Below are 17,581 nucleotides of genomic sequence, written 5' to 3' on the forward strand. Positions count from 1 at the left end.
ATTTTATACAATGTCATCAATACTCATATACCCATGTTCTAGTTATCTGCATTTGCAGCCACATGATATAAACATCACCCAACCTTCTGGTACTTGGGATAAATATATGTCTGGGATCAAGTTCCCATCCTCATGTTTCCTACCTACGGTATCTGGTGAAGGAGGTTGTGTGGTCCAGTGGTTAAAGAAATGGGCTTGTAACAAGAAGGTCCCTGGTTCAAATCCCACCTCAGCCACTGACTTATTGTGTGACCCTGAGCAAGTCACTTAACCTCCTTGTGCTCCGTCTTTCGGATGAGATGTAATTGTAAGTGACTGCAGCTGATGCATAGTTCACACACCCTAGTCTCTGTAAGTCGCCTTGGATAAAGGCGTCTGCTAAATAAACAAATAATAATAATAATGCAGAACTGGATCTGGCCAATGAGCCTGACTCTACACCACCGTGGCTTGAAAGAGAGCTATCTGAATGTGGATTCACAAGGGGTAAGGACAATGACATCTTGATACACCTGTGGTGTAAACCTGCAGCAGGCTACAAATCTCCCTTCCATTTCCTTTGATCAGATCATGATGGTTCTTGAATATTTTCAATGCTGACTTTTTACTGTGGTCTGCAAGAACTGTAAAATTAGTATTGTAGCCACTGGGGAAGGCCCTGCCCCTTTAAAGCAATGTTGTTAATTGGAGACAGCTATGCAAAGGAGAGATAGGCTTCCGACAACAGAGGGCTGATGAATCTCTTCGGCCATTACACCATCTCCATCCCCAGAAAGTCCAGCAGATGGCGTTGCAGCGCGTGTACTGTCTGACTCGCTACATTTCCCCCACCTAAGGGTTGCGCTGGCTCCATCTAGGTGAGGACTGTTGGGGGCTGGGGAATTTAAGTCCATCCTGGCGAGGTAGGAAGCTGGGCAGTCACGATTATTGAATTGTGGTTTGTCAAACTTGTACTTTACTTGTTTTATTGTATTTCTTGCTCTTATTGTATTACTTGTATTGTAACGCTTGAAATGTTTTTGCTTACGATTGTAAGTCGCCCTGGATAAGGGCGTCTGCTAAGAAATAAATAATAATAATAATAATAATGTAGGGCCAGAGTTTCAACTGGTACATCACCTCTGAGAGGCCTTCCAAAACCTTGCAGTGTCCCTCCCAGCAACTGGACAGCTTAGGGCAGTCCCTTCCCGTGCTAGGGACAGTAGACCCACACTTTGGTCCCCTGGCTGGAAGTCCCGACCCCAGCACTGGGTGTCTTAGGCCCGCTTCTGTCGCTATCCAGCACTATCAATGTATGTCTGGGTGAATTTGTGGGTGATGTTGAGATGGTGCAAGTACTCCAATCCGGCTGGCTCAGAGATGTCAAGCTGCGTTGTCAGCCAAACATCAGGTCCACCAGGGTGCTCAGCTCCCTCCTGAACATCGCTGGCATGAATCCTGTGGATTTCTGGAATGCTGTCCAGTATGAACCACTCCCGCAGGTACCCAAAGGTTTTGGCCACACCAATGTATCCAATGCCAGATCCCCCATGCATGTCCTGTACCACAGTCTCCCCACTGTGCGTAAAGCACCTTGGTCCCCGAGGTGAGCACTGCCACAGTAAGCGCCGAATCTACTCTTCATTTAGCTCGGGCGGGGTTTCTGAGCTAGCTGTTACGGAGCTTGCTTGCTTGCTTGCTTGCTTGAGCATCCGGGCAGCGCTGCACCTCCTACTGCTCATCCTAACATGGTCGTTGTGACAGGGCATCCGTGTTGCTGTGCATGTGACCTGGCCAGCGCTCGATGGAGTGGTTGTACTCGTGTAGGTCCTCGATCCATTGGGCGATCTGTCCCTCTGGCTTGGGGAACTGGAGCAGCCACTTCATGGATGTGTGGTCTGTGCGCAGGTGGAAACATCAGCCGTACAGGTAGGGGCAGAAGTGCTGTATGGCGATGTGCGCATGGCTCTTCACTAAATGCCAGTAGTAGGATGCCAGGCCTAAGAAGCTGTGCACCTCGGAGACAGTCTTAAGGCTCAGCCAGTTCTTCACATATGCTACCTTGGCCGGGTCCGTGGCGATGCTGTTCGCCCCATGACGAGGAAGTGGGTTTTCCTCCGCAGCAAATGGCACAGTTGGGTGCAGTTTGAGTCCAGCCTGACGGATGCACTTGAACACAGTTCACAGATTCTCCAGCACTCCTCAGAATGTGGGGGCGTGCACCATTGGGTCATCCAGGTAGATGACATATGCTGTCTGGGAACTAAGATGAGCACATGTTCCATCAGGCACTCGAAGGATTTAGTGGCATTGCACAGTCTGAATGGCATCACCCAGAACTGCCACAGTCCTTGGCCAATGGAGAACACAGTCTTGGGGTGAGCCTCCAGAGTTAGTTATACCTGCCAGTACCCACTGTACAAGTCCAGGGAGCAGAACCAGCAAGACCCAGCAATTGCAGTCCAGGACCTTGTTGATTCGGGGGAGGGGGTATGAGTCCTTCTTGGTAACAGCATTAGGCTTGCAGTAGTCCACACCAGTCCTTCTTCTTTACCAGCATGGCCAGGGCAGGCCAGGGGGTGTTAGAGGGCTTGATTATGTGAGGCATATTTATTATTATATTCTTGTCTTTGGGTAAAAATAGTCCACCACAGTATATGGATTTCAAGTAAAAATATATTATTAAATAAAGGCGGAATCAATAACTATAAATACATTTTTACTTATTTCTAAAAAAAACTACATTGTGAATTAAAACACATGAAATACGGTTTAATTAAAACATGTAACATATGCCTAGGAATGCTGACAGTGCTTATTGGAATGACAAAGAAAAGACTACGTAATATTAAAAAGTATTATTTATTCAGAAGTTACAAAATTAGCTGTCGCAGTGTGTGCAGGTTTCTACCCTGACTGACCCAGCCCACAGAGGCAATCTGGTTGTTGTTGTCATCATGAAGGGGGAAGAAGGAACACGGGTTGACCCACTGTTGTTTCCCAACAGCTGGAGAGTGGTGCTGTGCTCCTCGGTTAGTCAGGCCTGCAGGTGTCCGGGCTTTCCACAGCGGCTTTCTTTTCGGGTATTCTGGCTCCCCGGTGGAATCCTGCTCTTCCTCGCTGCACATGGTGTTGCGCATGGGCCTGGCGAGGGGATGACAGCATTCTCCCTCCTCAAACATGGCCTCGACCCGCACGGCAAGAGCCAAAGCCTGCTCTGGGATGGTTGGTCCCACTAGCCACTGCCTCCATTGGCAGGTTGCTTCATACCTCGGAGGGAAATACTGGGTAAGCCATCCTGGCAAGGTAGTAGACTGCCTCCAGCACACCAAGCTCCTCTCCTGGCCAGGAGCCGTTCCAGCCTAGGAATTTGCAGTGGCTACAACAGTGAGTTTGATATTAACCCCCTTTTATGTAGCCATAAAATGTGGAATAGATTTTCTGATAAACTGTGGGCAATTTGCCTAACATGCATGCTGTTGTCACTGTAATGAGTGTGGTTGAGGAAGAGGTCAGAGGTGGGTGTTCTTGGAAATGTGTTGATTCAGTCTGTGTTTTATAGGATGGTACCATTCACATAACAATACATTGTATATTAGTTATACTACCACTGTACATTGTTGTATAACACTAATAGTATTATTTTCTCCAAGTAAGCTAACATACAGTATATAAAATGTATAATTGTAATTACTATTAATACATATTTGTTTTTCTTATAGGAGCTGGACAAAAATGATATCTGAAATGTTGCACTGCTGTTGAAAGGCATTCAGTGCTTTTGTTTGAACAGATTCAAGAGTGCATTGAGCCTGTTAGTCAAACAATGATTTGTTTTAAAGATAAATATTGTTGTATATACGGGCAGTTTAAATTAATTCAAAATGTAGTCTGTGTTTCTAATAGCCTAGCAGCTAGTAAAATCACCCCAGGTTTGAGACTGTTTTTTATGGGGCACTACCAGTAAAATATTTGTAATTGATTGTTAACCAACTGGTTCTAGAGGGTTTATGGTACTCCTTGCCATAAACTATGTGTACTAAATATTGTTCTACACTATACTTGCCAGTGCTCTTTTTAGAAGTGGAGGGAGGGGTAATTGAATGCAGTTCTTCCTCACCTAACATTAAGGATTCATTAATAAAGAGGTTTTTTTTTTCTTTAATGTACCTGGTTTGAAAGAGCTTCAGACTTTCTGAAATCTGAAGAACTGAAATTAAAGAAACCCTTTTACTTCTCATTTGAATAATTTGACCATGCTTTACTTGAAGGTAATATCATGGAGTTTAAGTATTTTAATGTATTAATTTATGTTTTTAATTGTTTAATTTTCTCTTATTTAGGAACTTTGCAAAAATGACAATGAAGGTTAAACAAGTATGTTGATTACTGGGTGAAGGAATGTAATCCTGCAGGAACGTGATGTTGAATAGCCCTATCTATCGTATTTATTAATGGATTTTCTTTTAATGTTTCAGCCAAAAGTCAAATACAGAATAAATGTGTGCAGCATTTAGGCTATATGGTGGTTGATACTGGCATTTTGTTTGTTCTGCGACCTTGAGGTAAATCTTTTTCTTGACATAAAATAAAGCCGTTATTCCTTCATTAGGACATTACTAAGCTAAAATCCCTCCTTTCTGTTAATATTCACAGGCTATACAGACTTTCAACTCCATTCTAGACACTGCAAGCAAAGAAGATCGAAAGAAAATGAAATTTTCTGGAGAGCAATATGATTCTGTAAGTGTATTAGCATACCCTTTTGAAATTCCTTAATACTGCTTATATGACTAAAAGAAGGCAAAATCTTTTACTTTGCTGTATGATTCTCCTCCTCCCTGTCTTGTTCCTATCCAACACACCTTGTCCAGTCTGCTCTAACTACTCCTCAAACTCTATTGCTCTTTATCTGCTGCTATCTCTACAATGAATGGTGTGTAAATACAAGGGGTTACAGTATTACAGATGGAACACCACCACTGCCAAAAATACTGATTTCTCCTATTTTGAAAATATGAAGTCCTGTGACAAGCATTTTTTAAGTAAACCTAATGTTAATATGTTAAAATTAAAAAGTAAGTGATACCATTTAAAATAGTGCTTATCTGTATAATTGTATTGCTCTATAAAGCCATTGGATTTAATTAACTTTTTTCAGTTTTAAATATTAAAAAGTAGCATAATCACCAGTCAGGGTGTACATAAACAAACCTTCATTTGCTAGCTGTACTATACTACCACCTAATGGAGGAAAACAATGTCCACAAATCCCTACTGAAGTATTAACTCCTTTTAAAATGACTTTTCGAACTACAAAAAAAAAAATCTATGGAATTCAGTGGTTGCTTTAAGTAGGCAATATCATAAGTAAGCTTACAGTATAGGGTAAAACGTTAAAGTGGCAGTGTTTGAACTGTTACACAGATAATAAATGAGTAGGTCACAAACTATTTCAAAATATATAATCAAAAATAATATATCCTCGGACTAAGGGCTTGTTGTGCTTGTCTAGAGCAGTGTTCAGAGGTTCCGTACACAAAAACAAGTGCAAGGTTTGGTTCAGGAACAAAAGAAAGGGGTTTTATTCAAAAACCAAATAAACAAAAGACTGGTTTGAGGGCCATAAAGTACAAACTATTAATGTTAACAAAAAAACTTAAGCTACACATACTTTTACTCGCTCTCCAAACACACTCTTTGTCTCCTTTTTATACCATGTGGCCAGGGCTGATTGACGATTAAAGAATTGTGAAAGGAAACTTTGCATTTTTTCAGTTTTCAGCATTATTTTATCTTCAAGAAAACCAAGTACAGTCGAAACACATTGGAGAAATCGTGGATAAACATCTTGAGAAACTTTGTCAGGAATGTGTGATCTACTTTGCAACAATAAAAGGAGCTACCAGAAAATGTGCAAAAAAAACCAAATTGAGCTATCAACAGACCAATCGCTTTAGTCTAATTTACAGGGTTCACTCGCAGAATTTTGGCAAGGGCTGTGAGCAGAATTCAAAGGCCTCAGTGAGGTTGCACTTAAATGTCTTCTGCCTTTCATATCAATATATATATATATATATATATATATATATATATATATATATATATATATATATATATATATATCTGTGAAGCAGCATTTTCTGCCTTTGCTGTCATCAGAAACAAATGCTGTAATCAATAAATCCAGAAAATGACTTGACCCAAGTTTACCATTAAGGCAAGAATATATTGTATTTTAGCATTATTATTTAGATTTAAAATTGTGTTGCAGTGGGTCTCAACTTTGACATTTTTAAGACTCCTTAAGATTCCTCTAAAGGCAATTATATATTTAGACTTGACAGATTTATTTTTCAGAAGTGCAGAAATTACCGTAAAACAATTCATTAAAGTGAATTGCTTTAAGTCGACTCTCGACATCTGTTGCTTACGTCAACAGTCTGGCTGGGGGTGGGGGACATACTTATTTAATGTGATAACTTCAGTGTATTATTATTATTATTATTATTATTATTATTATTATTATTATTATTATTATTATTATTATTATTATTATTATTATTCAAATTGAATATTATCAGTCCTACAGTATATGGAAACTATCCTGCCTTGCCTCTCTAAGTAAATCAGCAATTTCTGTGGTTTTAAAAAATAAACGTGGAACGCTGAAAAGCCTAAGTATATCGCATTGTATTATTAGGCTTCCAAGCCCTATGGGCTGGGAATATTAGGCTCTTTCCACCAGAGTTGCTCAAACTCACCTGATTCGGTAAGTTGGTAGATGTTTATGAGAAGATGGAAAATGCTAAAGAACTTATGTCATAGGTCACATTGTTTGGCCACCATATTGGATTGAAAAAAAACATTTTGCCTAAATGTAAAAATTCGTCTTTCAAAAATGACTTATTACAATGAAAACCACACGGTACAGACGTCATAATCACAAACTACAAAGATATTCTTCTCCCAACCCGCTAGTCCAATTGAAACAAACCCAATGGCACATATGATCGTAGTGTGGTTGTCTTTAAAGGGCGTTAAAGGGAAGTTGCTACAATAAAAAACATGGCAGCCATGTTGGATGACATCATCAACATACAAAACTGGCTACAAAACCCGTCGTCTCTGAAATCGCTAGTCCGATTGAACCAAAGATTGGCACACATGATCCTAGTGTGGTTGTCTTTAAAGATTGTTCAAGGGAAGTTGCTGCAATAAATAAACATGGTGGCCACATTGGATGACATCATCAATATACAAAACTGGCTAATAACTCCTTGTAGAGTGCAGATAGGGCCATGGTTACTATGAAACACATATAGTACCCCATGAAACACATATAGTACCCCATGTTATTGTCCGTGACCTTTGACCTCTCCTAAAGAGTGCACATAGGGCCATGGTTACTATGTAATAATGCCATTCGGCACTATTTGCTAAAGTGTTTGTTACTGGTATTGCATTCTGCACTATTTGCTAAAATGTTTGGTACTGTTACCCACATTCTGCACGATTTGCTAATGTGTTTGGTACTGGTACTGGTACTGGAAGTTGCTGGCAACTCTAGTTATTTTTTTTTTTTCCTAAAACTTTAAATTGCTCCTGTCCGCATGCGGTGTAACCAATCAACATGAATCTTGGCAGTTATCATCCCGTGTAGATTACAGTTCAGATGCAAAAAAATTGCACTCCTGTGTCAACCAAGATGGCGGCATGATGCATTTTTTGGAAAAACCTTTCAAAATCTTCTTGGGAAATGGTGAACCGATTGATCTGAAAGTTTGTATACTTCTCATCAGCAACCAAACCTGCTTCAAGTTTGGGAAACAGAAGTTGCTGCAATAAATTTTACTATCAAAATGGCAGCTACAAAATTCGCCAAAACGCACCCCAAACATCAAACTGCTTCTGTTTACAAACCGTTTAACCAACTAACTCTGAACTTGGTAGGCATCATCCTGGGGACAATGGAATTCAAATATGGCAAAATGGTGTTCATTTGTAAAACAAGATGGCCGCCGGACCTACATGTTCTTAAATTTAAAACCGCTTCAGTTTAAAAACGGTTTACTTGATTAACTCCAAACCTGAAAACCATCATGCCTGTATCAGTACAATTTACTTTTCAAAAATGGTGTTTGTGCGTGAACCAAGATGGCCGCCTGGTGCATTTTTTGGAATAAACTTTCAAAATCTTCTTCTGATTTCAAACTTGTCAAATATCAAGAACTAAACCCGCTTCTTCCAGTAATTGCTTAAGTGTTTGGTACTGGTACTGGGGCTTGGGAGCCGTAAAACTGCCTGGTAGTTCTAGTTGTTATTGTTGTTCTTGTTGTTGTTATTGTTATTTATTTTTATTTAGTGATAAAGTTTAGTTTCAATGAGGTAACTTAGGTCTCTATCTTACCATAGGCATTTTAGGATTGTTCACTGGTATGCCTGATGGTCAAGGCCTGGAACACTGGTACTTTAGATGAAAAGGTTGTGAACCACGGCTCAAGCACAGGTGTCAAGCATAGGAAACAAAGTGGTGTCAAAAATTTGCTTGGGTATAATATACCGAAGATGGGAGATGCCCACCTGATGAACCTTATGAAGTGCCCCACCCAGCCCATTCCAGGCGGTTGTCCTGCTGAGGCGCGAGGGAAGGCCGCACTTTGGTTGATACCTGGAGCCAGTATTGCCGCAGCTGACCCTACTTTAGTTCAAAACTCATGCTACATTTACTGTTTACAGATACAAACAGGATTTTTTTAAAAAAGGAGAAAAAAACACTATGGAATCTCATGTAAGTCATTGCTCAGACTGTGAAACTTAAACTACTTTATTGACTTAATCATTATTGCAAGACTACATTTATACATGCTATTTGACAGTGCATCCCTAATTAATGATTAAAAGCTGCATTTTGTTATGAAATAGAACAGTGGTTCTCAATCTGTGCTCTGTGGAAAGGTTATATAATTACTGAAAGGAAGCGGCAGCATAGTTTATAGATCCCATTGCAGACCTAAAAAAAACAAAACAACTTTAAACTATCCGTATACAGTTTTGGAGTGTCTAAAATGTATTCTTTACTAGGGAGTTTTCGTGTGTTGCGCTCAGGTGCACTCAACACAGCAGCTTGTAAAGTAAGGGATAACACACGACAGGGCATTAACATACTGTAGTTGGATTAACATACTGTAGTTGGGTTGGAGTCACGAAGGCTAACAATTTTGTTATGTTGTTAGCCTCTGTGCTGGTCTCAATCGCTCCATAAACAGTGCTGACATAAACCGCAATGTTAGCCTTTTTAGTGACCAAGCATTTAAAAATGCTATTCATGTATTTTTGTTGATAATGGAAAGAAACACATGAGGCAAAGTTCACTATCCACACATTACTACCACTGACCTGGAGAAGCCAATACAAAAATTACATAATTGGCATTTTTAATGCTTGTTCCAACAGGCTATCATTACGGTTGGTTAGCACTGTTTACAGAATGATTGAGACCACCATAACATAACAAAATGGAGTACTCTTGACCAGCCAAATTACGCACTGAAGCAGCAAATTATCGTAACAGACCGTTTACATTTTCAAGACAAACTGTTTTTAAGTCAATTACCATTTCTTTGTTTCATCAAATAAATAAAAACACCAGCTGCCCAATAATTTTAGTTTTCTTTGATTGTTGTTGACTTGTTAAATCTTTATCTCTTTTGCTTCTTGTAATTCTAGCCATTTTATTGTCATGCCTTTGAAAACATCAAATGTAACGAAAGGAATGTCACTCATTTTTAAAAACTTTAACAGACATCTCACAACAATGTGTATATTTATTACTAGTTTAATATGTTGTGTATTGATAATGTATTAATTGAACTGTGCTTCAGCAAAAATAAATTCATTTGTGCATTGTACTATTTAACTGCAAGGTAAAAAATCCCTAACAGCCAATCAGCGTGCAGCATCGAACATTCCGTTTTATAAATGAAAATTATAGCTGGAGATTCGTAGCTGACTGTGCTGGGACCTCATGGGTGTATTGTAACTAATTCAGATAAATCAATTTCTTCTGTAATGATCAATTTAAAAATAAAACAGTCCGTTTTGTTTTTCCTCTCTTTAAATATGTGTTCATGAAAATGTGTGTTAATGAAAAGTAAACTAAACCTGTTCTTTAAAACTCCAATTTTAAAATAACTTTGCTTACAGAAACAGACAAATCGCATTAAAACAAAAAAAGGTAAGGGTTATTCTTAAAGTGATTTTTACCTTGAAGTCATCAGTAATCTCGATAAATACTGTACAATCTAATGCCAATGGGACAAGCCTTCCATTTTAACTGCATTGTTACTTTGAACTACTGTACAACCACGCGTGTGTTCTACAAGGTTCTTTATCGGCTCAGCACATTTCTTTGTAGGTATCACACACTCTGCAAATGATTTACGTTACTTGTATTTTAACATTGCATTCTTAAACAGTGAACATGTTCAAACTTAAATATAAAGCCATACACTTTTTTTTTTTTTTTTTTTTTTTTAGCGATTGCCTGATAATGGTTCCAGTTGGATTTGTAGCTGGACTGGGATGTTTAAGCTTCAACCTGTGTAGCTTCGATTTTTTCTTATTCTTGCTGTGATTGGCTGCAAAGACAACAGGGCTAGACAGAGGCTGGATAACGTTTGTCCAGTTGTTTTTTTCTTGTGCACAGTTTGTATTCTGGGAGATGTAGTTATTAGTGGAAGTTTTAAGGGAGACTAGCTGTGATGCAAAATCGCTATGCATATTTGTATGCATTACATTTCAATTTAGTGCCTATTTCGGATTTTTAATGCATATAAACGGCCTGTATGCAGCTTTTCTGGACTGCTGCCTATACTATTCATAACATTGTTGTCTTAACATTGACTAGTCTACAATGCTGCAAAAAATATTTAATAGATCTCAATTTTCAATTACAGTAATTCAGTTACTAAATGTCATAAATGACTATTCACATCGTTATACAGTGTTTTGTAGTCTTTATTAAGTTGTTATGAATCCTATAGTGTTGAATTGAAGTGGTTAGTGGACCTTACACTTCAAGTCAGGAATTGCATCTGTGTTTGCACAGTAAGTTGATTTGTAGATAATCGTGTTTTTGTTTTCACTGGTGCATACTGTACCCGTTTAACATTTTATTGTGTGCTGTTCCTAAGATAACGTTTACTGTACTTTTAAGCTTAATGGTTTATAATCAACTTTAAGTTTTACTTTCGCTTCCTAAAAACGTTAAAGACTGAAGCCACTGTTTCAGTTACTGCTCTAGGTAAGAAATATATTTGCAATGCAAATGTTCAAAAAATGTTAGGTGTTTCTTGTCAAATGTTATCAGTGAATCGAACTGCATTTGTAGCCTTACCATAACATTAGCTGAATTTAAATAAACCTGATATTTAGTGAGGTCGGATTTAAAGTAAAAAGTGTTTCTTTAAAATCTTTTTTTTTTTAATTTGTGGTGGTTATCTGTGAATAAAGTATGTAGTTTTAATAAGACACTTCTTTATGTTTTCTAAGCAAGATTATGGACATTCTTAAAACTGTTAAACTCATGTCAAGTCGGTTAACCTTTGTGCCTTTGGTTTTCCTTTTTATAAAATGTATTTGCTAGCTCTACAACGCTACCACTATCTCACAAGGAGTGGTAATAGGTCAAGAAAAAGCATATCCATTTTATTATTTATTAAAATAAAGTTTTAATATTGGGCATGTTTATTTCATCACCACTTTTCAGTTAAGTGCATATCTGACATCAGTTTTGGAGCATGTCACAAATGCATAACTATTATTATTATTTTACGTTGCATTAATACCAGAACACGGCATGCATACTTTATTTTATTTTTTTTATAACCATGTAGCTTTTAGCTATGTCTTGGGAAAGTGATGTTCAACAAAGTTTTGAGTGAGTTAAAATGTATTTTTAAAATCCTTTGTCAGATAAACACGCTCCAATAGCAATTAAGTACATTTTCTCTAGAATAACATTATTCTTTAGCATTCTTTGTTTGTGTGGGGTGCGGTATTATAACAGAAAGAATAACGTACCTCAGTAATTTTTCTCAATTAAAGGTTTGTTTTTTTTGTTTTTTGTTTTTTTTAAGCCAGCAATGTGAACTGTTCTCTGGCAGCAGCCAGTGGAAGCAACATCATTTCAATGTTCATCCAGGGGAAGGTAACTGGGGATATTAACATGCCTGTGAAAATAAAACTTTCAGGTAATACATGTATCATGGAATTCTGTGATCCTTTTGATGTATTTCTGTGATCATATTCATGGAATTACATGCTCCTATCATTTAATTACATGATCATTTTCACTTCATGTGCTGGTATCACATAATAAGTTAGTATCACGTAGATGCATGTTGGTATCATATAATTATGTGCTAAGGTGATTTTTTTTTTCAGTAGGCAGCATCTGCATGCATTTTAATTTGTATTTGTAATTACTTGCTGCTGTCTTTGCTAACTTCAGATTTTCCTATTTTAGATGATCAACTTTGAGAATTCACTCAAGGTTTAGGAAAACACAGTGACATATTGCTCACCACTTTGATCAAAAGTCAAGGTTAGTAAATATACTATCCCAAAATAAAAATTAATTTGTAGATAATATATTAATTATTTGTTCAATACATTGTAACTCCTGTATTTTGTATTGCAGATGATCTGCAGTCAAAGGTGGAAGAGACTCAACGTCAACTTGGGCAAATGTCACAATATATACAAAGTATCACAGTAGAAATCTATATATAGTCAAAAGTGCTGTTAGGCTACTGAGCTGAATTGAACTGTACAGTATACACTAATGTTGTAATGTTTTATGGAATTACAAACAGCCAAAAAAAATGTCTTAATTAAGGAATATGAATATACACTTGTAGACATATTAAAGTATATATATATATTTGCAATATATAAAGTATAATCCCCTATATATATATATAGGGATTATACTTTATATATTGCAAACTGTGCATACTTTAAACAATAGGCGTATTTAGGATGATACAGTATTTAGAATATTATTATATACTTAAATGTGTGCATAATATGAATAGTTTGAGTTTGACAGACATTTCCTTTAGCACTTATTTCTGAAATATTGAACATTCTCATGTACTTTATATTCTAACAGCTAATATAATTATGAATTGCAGGCAATCAGATTTTAGCATCACTAATTCAGGAATACGCTCAGCTAAAAATCAAGGACTTGTAAAAGAGTTTACCTATCAGCTTGACGAAGGAGGAGGTTAGTTAAATGTTCAATTTGATCTAATTTGATTAAGATTTACTTTCATTATCGCAGACATTTTTTTAATATACTTCTTTTCAGATGAAGACTCTCGACAATTAAAACAATTCCTTAGAAAGACAGTTGAAGAAATAAGGCCAGGTGAGTGGCAGAAACAGCATCCAGTACTTTTGCAATTGTGTGCTTGGAATAATTTTTTGAAAATTTGACCCAGAATCATTTATCTTACACTGTACTTAGTTATGTTTTGCAATGCTTAGTTACTGTATTATGTAACAAGTTGAACAAGGATTGCATTGCGTTGGTAAATATTTGACTAAAATGTATAACGTTGTCATCATATCATTTATTTCACCAGGAAACGCACCATCAAGAGAGGTGCTCGTCCACTGTTTCTGGGCTGTCGTAGCAGTAGCCGTCACACTATCCGCCTATTTTTATGGCAAGCTGAGAAGTAGTAAGTAAAAGAAGAAAGTTCAATTTGGTGAAATAAAAAAAAACTCTTTATAAATTATTTATCTTTCCATAAAATAACTACCTTCTTCTAGACTACTATATATGCACTACAATCTTTTCCCAATAATTGTTTATTTAGAACAAAAACAAAGTGCAAACCCATTTTCTACTATTTGGGGTATTGGGAGATAGACTGACAAGCAGCTAATTTTCTTCCATTCGCTGTGAATATAGTCTAAGTGACTAGTGCTTTTTGATATGCTTGTGTGAGACAAATGTTGGGTGAAAAGATGGTTTAAAAACTGTAGCTACTGTATAAAGGACCATTAAGATTGTGGCTTAGAAATTTAAATGAGGTCTTGAGATCTAATTAACATGGTTGCTGTGGGTTTGTACATGGGTCCTGGCCGATATGAACTCGCAGACTGCCTTAACCATCAAACGATCAAAAATGTCTGACTGACTGTGACAGGCTGGCTCGCAGTGGTGAGGTGTGGTGAGGTCGCGGACCAGGAAGTAACTGAAACCAAACAATGGATGGGCGGGTGAAGCTGAATGCTACGGCACTCAGCTGATTTATTAACAAACAAAACAAAACCAAAAGATTTAAACAAAACAACAAAACCAAAGGGCACGAGGGCCAAACGAATCAGACAGACAAACAAGTAAGTGTCGTGCTGGCTAATCCAGCACGTTTTAGCAATTGTTAAATTCCTCTGTATCTCCCCGTACCTCCTCTCTGTACACCCAACCCCGCAGTATGGACAGCTGCAGGTTCTTATACTCTGGCCAAGGGGTTAACTAGCTGTTAATTATCTTATTACCCCTCGGCCACAGTCTGCACGCGTTTGGTAAGGATGCATGACTGTCAGCTAGTTAAATAATCAGTAGCTGATCAGTCATGCATCCTCACGGGGTTTTTAAATATAAATATAAAAACAATAACAAAAGACGCGGCACCTTTATCCGCGCTGCAAACAAATACAAATAATAATAAATAGGGGCGGGACACTCCGCCACACATGCCCCCCCTTGTGCGCAGCACACATGGCCTTTTCGGCCACCTCCCCCCCTTATTCCCTAAAGTCCTGACTAGCAGTCCTGGCCCAGGAACAGGGGAAGCAAGGTGTCTCCGGGGGCGGCCACGGCGGGATGTCCTCCTCCCACCCCAACAACTGTAGCGTCCCAGTGGACCACGCACAGGCTGGCTCCTCCGGCCAGAAAAATTGTGGGCGTGGTCTCCAGACCTGCCCTCCCTTCTTCATGGCCGGCAGCTCCTCTCTGTGGGGATCCGGCCACCCTTTCTCCTGCAGCAAAATTGCTACGGGGGGAGCTGGTCTCCTGACCTCCCCCCCCCTTCTTCATGGCTGGCAGCTGCCCTTCATGGGGCTCCAGCCACAGTATTTCCTGCAGCGAAATTGCTACGGGGGGAGCTGGTCTCCTGACCTTCCCCCCCTTCTTCATGGCTGGCAGCTGCCCTTCATGGGGCTCCAGCCACAGTATTTCCTGCAGCGAAATTGCTACGGGGGGAGCTGGTCTCCTGACCTTCCCCCCCTTCTTCATGGCTGGCAGCTGCCCTTCATGGGGCTCCAGCCACAGTATTTCCTGCCGCATGGCAGGACTGGTAGCGACCACAGGCAAAACAGGACCCTCGGGAGGCGACGGCAGCAGCTGCAGACCTTCGGCAGGCGACGGCAGCAGACCCTCGGGAGGTGAGGGTAGCAGCAGCGGACCCTCGGGAGGCGACGGCAGCAGCAGCGGACCCTCAGGAGGCGACGGCAGCAGCAGCGGACCCTCGGGAGGCGACGGCAGCAGCAGCGGACCCTCGGGAGGGGAGCCCCTGGCCATGGAGGCGTCAGCGGGAGCTCCACTGCTCCCTCGTACCCTGTAACTGGTGGCTCTCCAGGTGATGCGGAGCAACGGGCAGCCCTGGGCGATGCGGAGCAGGCATCCTTGGGCGGTGCGAAGCAGGCATCCTCGGGCGGTGCGAAGCAGGCATCCTTGGGCGGTGCGAAGCAGGCATCCTCGGGCGGTGCGAAGCAGGCATCCTTGGGAGGTGCGAAGCAGGCATACTCGGGCGAAGCGAGGCAGGCATCCTCGGGCGAAGCAAGGCAGGCATCCTTGGGCGAAGCGAGGCAGGCATCCTTGGGCGAAGCGAGGCAGGGCAGTAGCAGTCCTTCCTATGATGGTGGAGGCGGAACCAGCAGGCATTCACCCTCTGCTGGTGGAGCTGGGAGCAGTAAGCTGTCCTCCCACGGCGCTTGAGGCGGAACCAGCAGGAATTCACCCTGTGCTGGTGGAGGTGGGAGGGGCAAGCAATCCTCCCACGGCAGTTGAGGCGGAACCAGCAGGAATTCACCCTCTGCTGGTGGAGCTGGGAGCGGTAAGCAGTCTTCCCACGGCGGCTGAGGCGGAACCAGCAGGCATTCACCCTCTGCTGGTGGAGGTGGCGGAGGCAGAGGCAGCTCCTGCTGCTCTGCTCCTGGCGGTGAAGGTGGCTGAGGCAGAGGCAGCTCTGCTCCTGGTGGTAGAGGCAGAGGTAGCAGGTATTCTTCCTCTGCTGCTGGAGGCCTGGGCGCTGGATGCACGGGCTCCCCCCCTCTGGGCGCTGGATGCACGGGCTCCACCCCTCTGGGCGCTGGATGCACGGGCTCCCCCTCTCTGGGCGCTGGATGCACAGGCTCCCCCCCTCTGGGCGCTGGATGCTCGCGCTCCCCCCTTCTGGGCGCTGGATGCTCGCACTCCCCCTCTTTGTATTGCGTGGGGCATATGGCCAATGTGTGCCCATATGCCCCACAGCCAGGGCACAACTCCACCACGAGGTTCACAATATAAACCTCCCAGCCATTATCATCCTCCTGCTGTTGCTGCGGTTGCTGTTGCTGTTGCAGCTTACCTCTCCCCCTTCTCTTCCTGCTCCTTCTCCCTGCCTTCCTCTCCTGGGCTGGTTTCTCCTCCTCGTCCTGGAAGGGGCAGATTGCTATGGTATGCCCGTACACCCCGTACCTCCTCTCTGTCCACCCAACCCCGCAGTACGGACAGCTGCAGGTTCTTATACTAGCTGTTAATTATCTTATTACCCCTCGGCCACAGTCTGCACGCGTTTGGTAAGGATGCGTGACTGTCAGCTAGTTAAATAATCAGTAGCTGATCAGTCATGCATCCTCACGGGGTTTTTAAATATAAATATAAAAACAATAACAAAAGACGTGGCGCTTTTATCCGCGCCGCAAACAAATACAAATAATAATAAATAGGGGCGGGACACTCCGCCACACTGACCATCATATAAATGTGTATTTTACCATATTGCCCATTTGATTTTTTTGCCAAAATTATCCACAGGAAAAGTGCAATTAAAATATGTACATGAACCTCAAAAATATGTCCAAGAAAAAGATGAAGATGAAGAAGATGCCCTAAGAGTGGCCTGTTCCAGTCAAAGCCAGCAATCTGTGTCCTACTATAAATGAGGTGAGCGCGATGTTGAATTCGCAATCTGTGTCATGCTATAAATGAGGTCAGTGTGATCTTGATTTGATTAAACCTGTCATTGTATCTTTTTTCAATACATCTCTGTCATAACAGCTTTTATTTTTTAAATACAGCATATGGCTTTTTTACAGTATTTTCGAATAATCCACCACACATACTGGGGCATGCTCCAGAAAGTACAGTGCTGTACAGCAGCATTAATTCTGTACAAACATGCCTATACCATGGGATACACTAGAACACACTGTATATCTTCTCAAAGCTATGGTAAAACAAAATTCTGTTGTATTGCAAAATACAGCCGCTGATATATAGAACGAGGATCCTGCTGTGTTTCCTGTCTTCCTCCGTGTG

The 17,581-nt window shown here is 40.8% G+C and overlaps 2 long non-coding RNA genes across 2 annotated transcripts; both read left to right on the top strand.

Moving 5' to 3' along the window:
* Nucleotides 1-985: 985 nt before the first annotated feature.
* Nucleotides 986-12,402, top strand: LOC131736924 (uncharacterized). Its single transcript, XR_009328512.1, has 3 exons — nucleotides 986-4,544; nucleotides 4,636-4,722; nucleotides 12,120-12,402. It is a non-coding gene; the product is annotated as an uncharacterized LOC131736924 (long non-coding RNA).
* Nucleotides 12,403-12,521: 119 nt separating this feature from the next.
* On the top strand, nucleotides 12,522-14,497 carry LOC131736925 (uncharacterized). Its single transcript, XR_009328513.1, has 4 exons — nucleotides 12,522-12,586; nucleotides 12,683-13,273; nucleotides 13,358-13,417; nucleotides 13,635-14,497. It is a non-coding gene; the product is annotated as an uncharacterized LOC131736925 (long non-coding RNA).
* Nucleotides 14,498-17,581: the final 3,084 nt, after the last annotated feature.

This window comes from Acipenser ruthenus, chromosome 4 (genome assembly GCF_902713425.1).
Source record: "Acipenser ruthenus chromosome 4, fAciRut3.2 maternal haplotype, whole genome shotgun sequence".
NCBI classification, from domain to species: Eukaryota; Metazoa; Chordata; class Actinopteri; order Acipenseriformes; family Acipenseridae; genus Acipenser; species Acipenser ruthenus.